The sequence below is a fragment of the Arachis hypogaea genome, chromosome 1, assembly GCF_003086295.3.
Source record: "Arachis hypogaea cultivar Tifrunner chromosome 1, arahy.Tifrunner.gnm2.J5K5, whole genome shotgun sequence".
NCBI classification, from domain to species: domain Eukaryota; kingdom Viridiplantae; phylum Streptophyta; class Magnoliopsida; order Fabales; family Fabaceae; genus Arachis; species Arachis hypogaea.
In genome coordinates, this window is record NC_092036.1 from 48,112,744 (window position 1) to 48,126,410 (window position 13,667).

The 13,667-nt window shown below is 35.3% G+C and overlaps 1 non-coding gene across 1 annotated transcript; it reads right to left on the reverse strand.

Moving 5' to 3' along the window:
* Positions 1–9,668: 9,668 nt before the first annotated feature.
* Positions 9,669–9,776, reverse strand: LOC112711546 (small nucleolar RNA R71). Its single transcript, XR_003157521.1, has one exon. It is a non-coding gene; the product is annotated as a small nucleolar RNA R71 (small nucleolar RNA).
* Positions 9,777–13,667: the final 3,891 nt, after the last annotated feature.

The window sequence follows — 13,667 nt, forward strand, 5'->3', positions numbered from 1 at the left end:
ATCCCTTTTATTCTTAATTTTAGCACATCACTACCCCTAAGTGAAAAATAATAAATGTTCTTAATTTTGATCTTTGATTAGTTTAGGTTAGTGAGAGTGTGTATCATTTAAGTATGGGAAGCTTGGGAACATTGGTAGAGATAAAAGTATATTTTTGTATTTTTGTTGAAAATAATGGGAATTGGGTACATACTCATGCATTAAATGTTTAAACCATATGCATTGGTACTTTTGTATATAATTCATCAAACGAAAAATAGAAAGACGAAAGAAAAATAAAAAAATGTAGAAAAATAAAAAGAAAAAAATAAAAAAAAGAAAAAGAAAAAGGAACCAACAAAAATGGGACGAATGCCCCAAAGTAGAATAATAATAACAATGCATATGGAATGTGAATTGAAGAGAATGCATGAGTGTGTAAAAACATGAAGAATGGGTAGTTAGGTTTGTATTTGAATTTTATAGGTTGTTATATGTGTTAGGTGAGAGCTTAAGTCAATTAAAGATTCAAATTTCAAAGCTCACCTGACCAAATACAATCCTACCTTGACCTTAGCCCCATTACAACCCTATGAAAAGTCCTCATGATATTTGTATGCATGCATTGAATAATTCTTGATTGTTAGATAAAAAACAAATCTTAGAAAGCATGATTAGAGGAGAATTGAGTGAATCAGCCCTATACACTTGAGCGACTAGAGCAGATACACATCCGGTGAGGGTTCAATTGCTCAATTACATGTTTTCACCTATGATCATCTCTTTTCTTGCAAGTTTGTAAACTCTTTTCAATAACTCAATTCAATTGTGGGTTTGATTTGATTGCTATTGCTCTATCTCTTGTGTTCATATATGTATTCTTGGGAATTGATTTATTTTGACCAAGTAGTTGCATTCATTTAGATAGATTGCATTTAGATAGGGTCCATATAGATAGTTTGTATTGAATAAATGTTGATACTCCTTGTCTCTTTCTTGAGTTTAGCATGAGGACATGTCTAGTTTAAGTGTGGGAAGGTTTGATAAACCCCAATTTTGTGGTTTATCTTGTGTTGAATTTAGGGGATTTTATTAACTTATCTCACATTTATTCAATGAAATAGCATGGTTTTGTAATTCTCCCTAATTTGTGCTTAAGAGTGAAAACATGCTTTTTAGGCCTTTGAATTACTAATTTTAATTCACTTTAATTCCATTCGATACCTTGATATATTTGTTGAGTGATTTCAGGTTTATATCGCAAGGATTGGATGGAAGAAGTGAAGAGAAAAGCATGCAAAGTGGAGAATTCATGAAGAAATGTGGATTTGGTTCATTCATGGCCACACGCACGCGTCATCCACAGGTACGTGTGAGAGGGAATTTTTCCAAGCGACGCGTACGCGTCACCCACGCGTATGCATGATAAGCGGCACGTGACCAACTTAAAGGCAATACGCTGGAGGCGATTTCTGAGCCATTTAGGCCCAAATCCAACTTATTTCTGAAGCTATTTGATGCAGAATTCAAGAGGGAACAAAGGGGGAGCAATTAGATTAGCTTAGCATCATGTTTTAGGGTAGTTTTCTAGTGAGAGAAGCTCCATCTTCTCTCTAGAATTAGGGTTTTTAGGTTAATTGAATTTTAGATTTAGGTTTTATTTTTTGTTTTCATTTAGTTTTTCTTGAAATTTCTTGTTATTACATCTTTGTCCTCTTATTTCTTCTTGTTAATTTCTTATTTGAGCCACTTTTTAGTTTATGAACACTCTTGTTAATTTTGATTTTCTTTAATGCAATTTTATGCGTTATGTTCTTTTAATGCTTGTTTGAGTTATTGTTGTTATTTCCTTTCATTGGGTAGTTGTAGAATTTATTATTCTTGTAATTTAATATTCTTTCCTTTTTATGCACACCAAGTGTTTGATAAAATGCTTTGTTTAGGTTTAGAGTAGATTTTGAGCATTCTTTGCTTAGAAAGAGAAATTAGGCAATCTTGAGTCATTAATACCCAATTTAGATTGCTGATCTAGAGTTGTTAGTTGATCTTATTTCCATTAACATTACTTATAGATTAGGATTAACTAGGCTTATTTGACTTTCTCCCGATGTTGGAGATAACGAAATAGGATTAGCTCTTGATAATTATTGTGTCATGATTAATGACTGGGATAGAAAACCTCAATTTTCAATCCTTGCCATGAATGCCTCTCTTTAGTATTTGTTATCTTTAGTTGTTTTCTTTACTTTATTGTCAATTAAATTTCTTGTCATTTAGATTATTACCTTCTTATATGCAAACCGCCCCTTGAACCTCATAAGCAATAACATGCATACCTCACTGCAATTTCTTTGAGAGACGACCCGAGATCTAATACTCTCGGTTATTTTTATTGTTTTGCACTTGTGACAAAGAAAAATTAAACTTTGATTAAAGGTTATTTGTCAGTTTGGAACTATACTTGCAACGAAGTGATTTATTTTATTGAGAATAAATTCTAGACCGACGGTAACCTTCTATCAGACGTACTCTACGACGATAGAAGCATGAATGAATGGCGGTGACGTCTTCCTCTCTCACTGGCTCGTGGTTGGCAGCGACGGACGGAGGTCAGTGGCATCTCCTCCTTGCGTGCGTCTCTACTTTTTGACGATGGTAATGGCAAGACGACGGCGTGACTGTGGCGATAGCAAGGATGAAAAGCGGCAATGGGGTTGACAGCGACGGCACGAGCAGCAGGATACCATGGCAGCGCCAAGCTTCTCCCTCCCAGGCGCTCTCTTCCTCCCTCTCGGATCCCCGTCTCCTTCCTCCTCTTGCCTACTTCCACCTCCCATTTCTTTTTCTTTAATTTCTCCCTTTTATTTCTGTTTCAGGTAGTGTGGGTGCGTGTGTTTAGTTTGTGTGTGCTAAGAGCGTGGGTGGGTGAGAGAGAGAGAGAGAAATGAGTGTAGTGTTAGGGTTTGGGGTGGTGTGGGTTAGTTTAGGTATTTTTATTAAAATAGGGGTAGTATTGTAATTTCAATAAATTAAATAAAAAGATAGAATAATAAATAAAAATCAAATTAAATTTAAAGTATTCATCCTTAAAATACTTTTTAATTACCAATTTGTAAATTATTGTTAGTTAAATACTAATTTAATAAATATCGAAGATAAGTAAATTAATTCTTCTTTATTTATAAAATAAGGTTAAAAATCTAAATATTTAAAATTAAGGCATATAAAATATTCACTATTTTTCAATTATAAGAACTCTAAATAATAAATAAGAATTTACTCAACTTATATATAAAAAACTCTAAAAATATAATCTTAAATAAATATAATAGATCATAAATAATATATCAATAACTTTTCAAAATTCAGGATCTTACGTCCTACCCCACTTATAAAAATTTCCGTCCTCAAATATTAACTTAAAAAGCAAAATTCTAGAATAGTTCTGAATACTTTACTTTTGTATACTATAGAAAAGCAGGGGTCTTGGCATATATATAATCTTTCAAATACAGGCCTTATAACTTGAATATACATATAAGGAAGAAAATGTTGGTACAAGAAAGGATATACAAGATAGGCTCGTTGTAAAAAGGTTATATGGTTTCGAGGCTTTGCAAAAACTCGGAGAAACACAGTAGGGTGCAAGATTTTCAAGATAGGAATTCGCAAAAGTAAGGTGATAAGTAGAATTTGCACCGCTTTTGGATTTTTCCACTTAAAATAACTTTCGTTGCAAGTATAGACCAAACTAGCAACCAACTCCCACCATCAAAGTTTAAATTTTCAAATTAAGATAACTGAGAGTATTTAGACTCCCGGGTCGTCTTTCCTAGGAACTAGTGACTAAGAGCGCACAATTTTGGTTGTGAAAAGCAAGGGGGGATTTTCAATAATTAAGCAAGCAATAAAGAGATAAAAGAACGATCCAAGTTGCAATTAATAAACTAATAAAAGAAATAAAGAACTATGTATGTAATATAGACAAGTAAGACTCAAAATTGATGGAAATGTGGTTCAAAACATAAATGAAGCCTTGACTTGGGATCAGTTATGGAATACCTTCCTTGCTATAACCACAACTATGATAATTAAGATGGATTAATCTTACTTAGTCTACGCTTAACATCGAAGAGTAAGTCAAGTGATCATAGCTGTTATTAATCCACAAATCCTAGATAACTTACTAGTTACCTTAGTAAGAAACTAGCATTAGTGGAAATAATAACAACTAACAACCGAAGAATTATCACTAAATATTGGACATTATGACTCTAGTAATCCATATATTCATTTTCCCAAGCCAAGGGGTGGAAATCTACCAGATAATCAAAATTGGCATTTCATCAAACACATGGTAGGCATATTCACAAAACATGGCAAAATTGGAAAAATGATAAAAACTATGAACCACAAATGATCAAAATCAACACTAATAACTTAAACAAACATATAATAACCAAAAATCATCAAGTTCATCAACTAGAATTCAAAATTACAAAAGTATATATGTATTAACAAAATGACTTAAAATGTAAGAATGTGAAGAACAAGTAGTCCAATAAAAGAGAAAATTAAGGAATACTTACAATGGAAATAGCTATAATCCAAGAACAAAATTGGGGATTGTAACTTGAAATATAAACCCTAACTAAACCCTAAAGAAATTGAGAGAAACCTAAACTAAAACTACCTAAAACTACCCTAAGTGTACTCTATAATGTATGGTAGTGTATGGTGTTGCTTCCCTCTTCATATATGCCTCAAAGGCTTCAGAAATGGGCCTGGAAACCTGATGAGCGGATAATTTATATGCTTTTTGGCATTATTTTTAGGTAGTATGTTTTAGTTACTTTCTAGTATATTTTTGTTAGTTTTTTATGAAAAATTCACATTTCTGGACTTTACTATGAGTTTGTGTTTTTTTCTGTGATTTCAGGTATTTTCTGGCTGAAATTGAGGGACCTAAGCAAAAATCTGATTTAGAGGCTGAAAAAGGACTGCAGATGCTGTTGGATTCTGACCTCCTTGCACTAGAAGTGAATTTTCTTGAGCTAAAAATGCCCAATTGGCGCTCTATCAATTGCGTTGGAAAGTAGACTTCTTGGATGCCCGAGATTTGATGGCCCAAACTGGCGTTCAAACGCCACCTAGAGACCCTTTTTCTGGCGTAAAACGCCAGAACTGGCATCAGAACTGGAGTTAAACGCCCAAACTGGCACCCAAGCTAGTGTTTAACTCCAAGGATGCTCTATCCACATGAAAGCTTTAAAGCTCAGCCCAAGCACACACCAAGTGGGCCCCAGAAGTGAATTTCTGCACTATCTACTCATTTTCTGTAAACCTAGTTTATTAGTTTAGTATAAATAGCACTTTTTACTATTGTATAAGGGTCTTTTTTGGAACCCTTGATCTTTATGATCATCTTTGGGGAGGCTGGCCATTCGGCCATGCCTAGACCTTTTTCTCTTATGTATTTTCAACGGTGGAGTTTCTACACCTCATAAATTAAGGTAAGGAGCTCTGTTGTTCCTCATGAATTAATGCAAGTACTATTGTTTTTTCCGTCAATTCACGCCTACTTCTTCTCCAAGATATACTCTTGTACTTAATTCAGTTAAGTCAGACTGAAGGGGTGACCCGTGACAATCACCCACTATCTTTAGTACTCGCTTAGCCAAGATCCGCGTGCCTGACAACCACAAAGCGGTCTACATGATGTTCAACGTAGTCATTAGATGCTAGTCGGAGTATACTCTCTTGGGTCTCTGATCCATGGATTTGCATCGTCTCTCCTGACAACAAAGCATCCGACCCCGTGATTAGGATCTTTGTGGTATAGGCTAGAATCAATAGACAGCATTCCTGAGATCTAGAAAATTTTAACCTTGTCTGTGGTATTCTGAGTAGGATCTGGGAAGGGTTGACTGTGAGGAGCTTTAAAATCACGAATGTTGGGCGCAGTTGATGAGCAGATAATTTATACGCTTTTTGGCATTGTTTTTAGGTAGTTTTTAATAAGATCTAGCTACCTTTAGGGATGTTTTTACTAGTTTTTATGCAAAATTCACATTTCTAGACTTTACTATGGGTTTGTGTGTTTTTCTATTATTTCAGATATTTTTTGGCTAAAATTGAGGGACCTGAGCAAAAATCTGATAGTAGGCTGAAAAAGGACTACAGATGCTGTTGGATTCTGACCTCCCTGCACTCAAAATGGATTTTCTAGACCTACAAAACTTCAAATGGCACGCTCTAAATTGCTTTGGAAAGTAGATATCCAGGGCTTTCCAGCAATATATAATAGTCTATACTTTATTCGAGTTTAGATCACGCAAACTGGCGTTCAACGCCAGTTCCATGCTGCATTCTGGAGTAAAACACTAGAAACACAACACAAACCAGAGTTAAACGCCAAAAACACATTACAACTTGGCATTTAACCCCAAGATCAACCCAAGAACACACCAAAGTGGGCCCCGGAAGTGGATTTATGTACTTAGACTTATTTCTGTAAACCCTAGTAGCTAGTCTAGTATAAATAGGACTTTTTACTATTGTAAAGAAATCTTTTGGACGAGCCTTTGGAACATCTTTGATTATTGTTAGTCCTTAGACATTGGGGGCTGGCCTCACGGCCATGCCTACCTTATTTTCACTTATGTATTTTCAACGGTGGAGTTTCTACACACCATAGATTAAGGTGTGGAGCTCTGCTGTTCCTCGAGTATTAATGCAATTACTATTATTTTTCTATTCAATTCAGCTTATTCTTATTCTAAGATATACGCTGCACTTCAACATGATGAATGTGATGATCCGTGACACTCATCATCATTCTCACCTATGAACGCGTGCCTGAAAACCAATTCTGTTCTACCTTAGATTGAGCGCGTATCTCTTAGCCTCTATTCCGAAACATCGGAGTCTTCATGGTATAAGCTAGAATTATTGGCGGCCATTCCTGAGATCCGAAAAGTCTAAACCTTGTCTGTGGTATTCCGAGTAGGATCTGAGATGGGATGAATGTGACGAACTTCAAACTCGCAAGTGTTGGGCGTAGTGACAGACGCAAAAGAATCACTGGATTCTATTCCAACATGATCGAGAACCGACAGATGATTAGCCGTGCGGTGACAGCGCATCTAGACCATTTTCACTGAGAGGACGGGAGGTAGCCATTGACAACGGTGAAACCCAACATATAGCTTGCCATGGAAAGGGATAAGAATGATTGGATGAAAGCAGTAGAAAAGCAGAGATGCAGAAGGAACACAGTATCTTCATGCGCTTATCTGAAATTCCCACCAATGAATTACATAAGTATCTCTATATCTATTTTATGCTTTATTTATCTTTATATTTGAAAACCATTATAACCATTAGAATCCGCCTGACTGATATTTACAAAATGACCATAGCTTGCTTCATACCAACAATCTCCGTGGGATCGACCCTTACTCACATAAGGTTTATTACTTGGACGACCCAGTGCACTTGCTAGTTAGTTGTGCGAAGTTGTGAAAAAGAGTGATATTACAATTGTGCGTACCAAGTTGTTGGCGCCATTGAGATCACAATTTTGTGCACCAAGTTTTTGGCGCCGTTGCCGTGGATTGTTTGAGTTTGGACAACTGACAGTTCATTTTGTTGCTCAGATTAGGTAATTTTCTTCGTATTTTATTTTCAAAAAGTTTTCAAAATCTTTCAAAATTTTTCTTTGTTTTCGTTTTTCCAAAAAGAAATTTTCGAAAAACCTAAAAAAATTAATAAAATCATAAAAACCAAAAATATTTTTGTGTTTCTTGTTTGAGTCTAGTGTCAATTTTTAAGTTTGGTGTCAATTGCATGTTTTTAAAAAATTTATGCATTTTTCGAAAAACTCATGCATGGTATTCTTCATGATCTTCACGTTGTTCTTGGTAAGTCTTATTGTTTGATCTTCATATTTTCTTGTTTTATGTCCTTTCTTGTTTTTCCTATGCATTTTTGCATTCATAGTGTCTAAACATGAAAAACCTTTAAGTTTGGTGTCTTGCATGTTTTTCTTTTCTTGAAAATTTTTCAAAAAATAAATCTTGATGTTCATCTTGATCTTCAAAGTGTTCTTGGTGTTCATCTTGACATTCATGGTGTTCTTGCATGCATCATTGGTTTTGATCCAAAATTTTCATGTTTTGGGTCATATTTGTGTTTTTCTCTCTCCTCATTAAAAATTCAAAAATAAAAAATATCTTTTCCTTCTTTTACTCAAAAATTAGAAATATTTGGGTTGACTTAGTCAAAAATTTTTAAAATTAGTTGTTTCTTGTTAGTCAAAATCTTATCTTTTCTTTTTCAAAAATCTTTTTCAAAATCTTTTTCAAAATCAAATCTTTTCTTTTTCCTTTTGTTATTTTTGAAAATTTGTTAAAATTTATTTTCAAAATCTTTTTCTTATCTTTATTTCATGATTTTCAAAAACTTTACTAACAATTAATGTGATTGATTCAAAAATTTGAAGTTTATTACTTTCTTGTTAAGAAAGGTTCAATCTTTAAATTTTAGGATCATATCTTTTAGTTTCTTGTTCGTCAAGTAATCAATTTTAATTTTAAAAATTAAATCTTTTTATTTCATTTTTAAATCTTTTTCAAAATATCTTTCCAATCATATCTTTTTAATCATATCTTTTTCAAATCATATATTTTTCAAAATCAATTTCAAAAATCTTTTCTAACTCCTTATCTTTTCAAAATTGATTTTCAAGTCTTTTTTAACTAAATAATTAACTTTTTGTTTATTTCTTATCTTTTTCAAAACCACCTAACCACTTTTCTCTTTCTAATTTTCGAAAATCACCATCCATTTTTTCAAAATTCTTTTAATTAACTAATTGTTTCAAATTTTAATTTTGATTTTATTTCTTCTCTTAATTTTCAAAAATCACTAACCATTTTTCAAAAATAATTTTCGAAAACCCCTCTCTCTCACCTCCTTCTATTTATTTATTCATTTTCTAACACTTCTCCTCATCTCAAAATTCGAACCCTCTCTTCTTTTCTGTGTTCGAATTTTTCTCTTCTCATTCTTATTCTTCTTTTCTTCTACTCACATAAAGGAATCTCTATACTGTGACATAAAGGATTCCTCTTCTTTTCTATTCTCTTCTTTTTCATATGAGCAGGAGCAAGGACAAGGATATTCTTGTTGAAGCAGATCCTGAACCTGAAAGGACTCTGAAGAAGAAGCTAAGAGAAGTTAAAGCACAACAATTCAGAGAAAACCTTACAGAGAATCTCGAAAAAGAAGGAGACCTGGCCGAACCCAATAATAATGCAAGGAGGATGCTTGGTGATTATACTACACCTACTTCCAATTTTTATGGAAGAAGCATCTCAATCCCTGCCATTGGAGCAAACAATTTTGAGCTGAAGCCTCAACTAGTTGCTCTAATGCAATAGAACTGCAAGTTTCATGGACTTCCATCAGAAGATCCCTATCAGTTTTTAACTGAGTTCTTGCAGATCTGTGAGACTGTTAAGACTAATGGAGTAGATCCTGAAGTCTACAGGCTCATGCTTTTCCCTTTTGCTGTAAGAGACAGAGCTAGAACTTGGTTGGACTCACTACCTAAAGATAGCCTGGACTCTTGGGATAAGCTGGTCACGGCCTTCTTGGCCAAGTTCTTTCCTCCTCAAAAGCTGAGCAAACTTAGAGTGGATGTTCAGACCTTCAAGCAAAAAGATGGTGAATCCCTCTATGAAGCTTGGGAAAGATACAAGTAGTTGACCGAAAAGTGTCCTTCTGACATGCTTTCAGAGTGGACTATTTTGGATATATTCTATGATGGTCTATCTGAGTTCTCTAAAATGTCACTAGACCATTCTGCAGGTGGATCCATTCACCTAAAGAAAATGTCTGCAGAAGCTCAAAAACTCATTGACATGGTTGCAAATAACTAATTCATGTACACCTCTGAGAGGAATCCTGTGAGTAATGGGACACCTCAGAGGAAGAGAGTTCTTGAAATTGATGCTCTGAATGCCATATTGGCTCAAAATAAAATGTTGACTCAGCAAGTCAACATGATTTCTCAGAGTCTGAATGGATTGCAAAATGCATCCAACAGTACTAAAGAAGCATCTTCTGAAGAAGAAGCTTATGATCCTGAGAACCCTATAATGGCAGAGGTGAATTACATGGGTGAAGCCTATGGAAACACCTATAATCCCTCAAGGAGAAATCATCCAAATTTCTCATGGAAGGATTAACAAAAGCCTTAACAAGGCTTTAATAATGGTGGAAGAAACAGGTTTAGCAATAGCAAGCCTTTTCCATCATCTTCTTAGCAACAAACAGAGAAATCTGAGCAGAGCCCCTCTAGCTTAGCAAACATAGTTTCTGATCTATCCAAGGCCACTTTAAGTTTCATGAATGAAACAAGGTCCTCTATTAGAAATTTGGAGGCACAAGTCGGTCAACTGAGTAAGAAAATCACTGAAACTCCTCCTAGTACTCTCCCAAGCAATATAGAAGAGAATCCAAAAAGAGAGTGCAAGGCCATTGATATAATCAAAATGGCCGAATCCAAAGAGGAAGGGGGAGGACGTGAAGCCCAATAAGGAAGACCTCATGGGACATCCTCCAGACAGAAAGGAGTTCCCTATTGAGGACCTAAAAGAATATGAGGCTCATATAGAGACCATAGAGATTCCATTAAACTTCCTTCTACCATTCGTGAGCTCTAAGAACTATTCTTCCTCTGAAGAAGATGAAGAGCAAGTTGCTCAATATCTAGGAGCCATTATGAAGCTGAATGCCAAGTTGTTTGGTAATGAGACTTTGGAAGATGAACCTCCCTTGCTCATTAGTGAACTAAATACATGGGTTCAGCAAACTTTACCTCAAAAGAAACAAGATCCTGGTAAATTCTTAATACCCTATACCCTAGGCACCATGACCTTTGAGAAGGCTCTGTGTGACCTAAGGCCAGGTATAAATCTTATGCCACTCTCTGTAATGGAGAAACTGGGGATCTTTGAGGTACAAGCTACAAGAATCTTATTAGAGATGGCAGACAAGTCAATAAAACAAGCTTATGGATTGGTAGAGAACATGTTAGTGAAGGTTAAAGGCCTTTACATCTCTACTGATTTCATAATCCTAGACACTGAGAAGGATGAGGATGAATGCATCATCCTTGAAAGACCTTTCCTAGCCACAGCAGGAGCTGTGATTGATGTTGACAGAGGAGAGCTAGTCCTTCAATTGAATGGGGACTACCTTGTGTTTAAAGCTCAAGGATCTTCCTCTGCAACCATGGAGAGGAAGCATGAAAAGCTTTTCTCAATACAGAGTCAAACAAAGCCCCACAATCAAACTCTAAGTTTGGTGTTGGGAGGCCACAACCAAACTCTAAGTTTGGTGTTGAACCCCCACATTCAAACTCTAAGTTTGGTGTTGGGAGGTCCCAACAATGCTCTGAACATCTGTGAAGCTCCATGAGAGCTCACTGTCAAGCTATTGACATTAAAGAAGCACTTATTGGGAGGTAACCCAAATTTTTAATTATCTGTATTTCTATTGTTCTTTTATGTTTTATTAGGTTTATGATCATGTGGAGTCACAAAACAATTGCAAAAATTAAAAACAGAATAAAAAATAGTAGAAGAAAAAGCACACCCTGGAGGAAGAGCTGTTTGGCATTTAAACGCTAGAAACAAGCATCTGTCTGGCGTTTAATGCCAAAAACAAGCACCAAGCTGGCGTTTAACGCCAGAAACAAGCATCAGGCTGGCCTTAAACGCCAGAAACAAGCTATATATGGGCGTTTAACGCCAGAAACAAGCATCAATCTGGCGTTAAATGCCAGGATTGCATACAAAGGGAATTTTACACGCCTAAAAGGTGCAGGGATGAGAAATCCTTGACACCTCAAGATCTGTGGACCCCACAGGATCACCTCAGGATCTGTGGACCCCACAGGATTGATGATTGGATTTTTGACGATTTAGAATTTCACTAATGAAATCTCATTGTAAAGTATAGTCTCTAAACCAACAATAATCCTTTCATACAAAAATTTGTTTGTCACAAGTACAAACCCCTAAAATCTATAAACCGAAGTATTTAAACCTCGGGTCATCTCTCAAAGGACTTGCAGGGTAGTGTTCTTGTTATTGGTTATGGACTTGTTTATTTTGGGGTTTTAGATGAGAAATATGAATAGAAATGGTAAGAAAACTTTATTAACAAAATGGTCTTGGCAAGGTTTGGTTGTCAAGGGTCTTCATCATTATCACCAGCCACAAGTATGGTAGTTGCAAGGATTAATCCCACTTAGTCATCCTTAAATCAATTAACAAAGGAGAGTCAAGTGAGTTATATCAATCATAGTCTATAAATTCTAGCTTTCCACTAATTAGATTAATGAAGGCTAGTGTTAATGGCTATCAACTATCAATCAATTGGACACTAGTGACTCAAGAAATCCTAAGTTACCTTCTCAAGCCAAGAACATAAAATTCTAGTCTAACATTCTTCCAAGCATTTAATCAAACACTTGGAAGGCACAAAAGAAAAGTATAGTAAATCACAACAAGAATGAATTCTAACTACAATTGAATACAAAGAATTAACAACAACAATCAAGGAAATCACAATTATCATGAACTACCTCAAATTGCATTATTAAAAGAAAACAAAGAGAACAAGAGTATCTCAATTACAAAACCTAGAAACAAAATAAGAGAAATTACAACAAGAGGATAGGGATATAAAGAAGAACCAAAGTGTAGCAATCATCAATTGAAGGTAGAAGTAGAAGGAGACTTGAATTAAACCTAGAACTATGAGATCCTAATCTAACCCTAATTCCTAATCCTAATTCTAGAGAGAAGAGAGAGCTTCTCTCTCTAACTCTAACTACTTCTAAAACTAAACTATGACTAATGATCAAAATTATGTTGATTCCCCTTCAATCCTTGGCTTAAATAGCATCAGAAATGAGTTGGAATGGGCCCACAAAGCTTCTAAAATCGCTGGCCACGTGTTGCATTAAGTGGGTCATGTGCTACAATCAGTGCGTTCGTGTACCGTGCGCATGCGCGCCCCTATGCGTGATGCAACTATGGCAAATCTTATATTGTTTCGAAGCCCCGGATGTTAGCTTTCCAACGCAACTAAAACCGCATCATTTGGACCTCTGTAGCTCAAGTTATGGTCAATTAAGTGCGAAGAGGTCAGGCTTGACAGCTTTTTGGTTCCATCATTTCTTCATGAGTTCTCCAACTTTACATGCTTTTTCTTCATTCCCTTGATCCAATCTTTGCCTCTTAAATCTGAAATTACTTAACAAATATATCAAGACATCTAATGGAATCAAGGTAAATTACATTTAGCTATTTTAAGACCTAAAAAGCATGTTTTCACTCTTAAGCACAATTAAAGGAGAATATACAAAACCACGCTATTTCATTGAATAAATGTGGGTAAAAGGTGATAAAATCCCCAAAAATCAATACAAGATAAACCCTACAAATGGGGCTTATCAACCTCCCCACACTTAAACCAAGCATGTCCTCATGCTTAAGCCAAGAGAGAAACAAAGGGTATCAACATTTATTCCATGTAAATAAACTATATGCAACCTAAACTATATGCAACTGTCTAAATGGATGCAACTAAATGCAAAATGGTTTTACCTA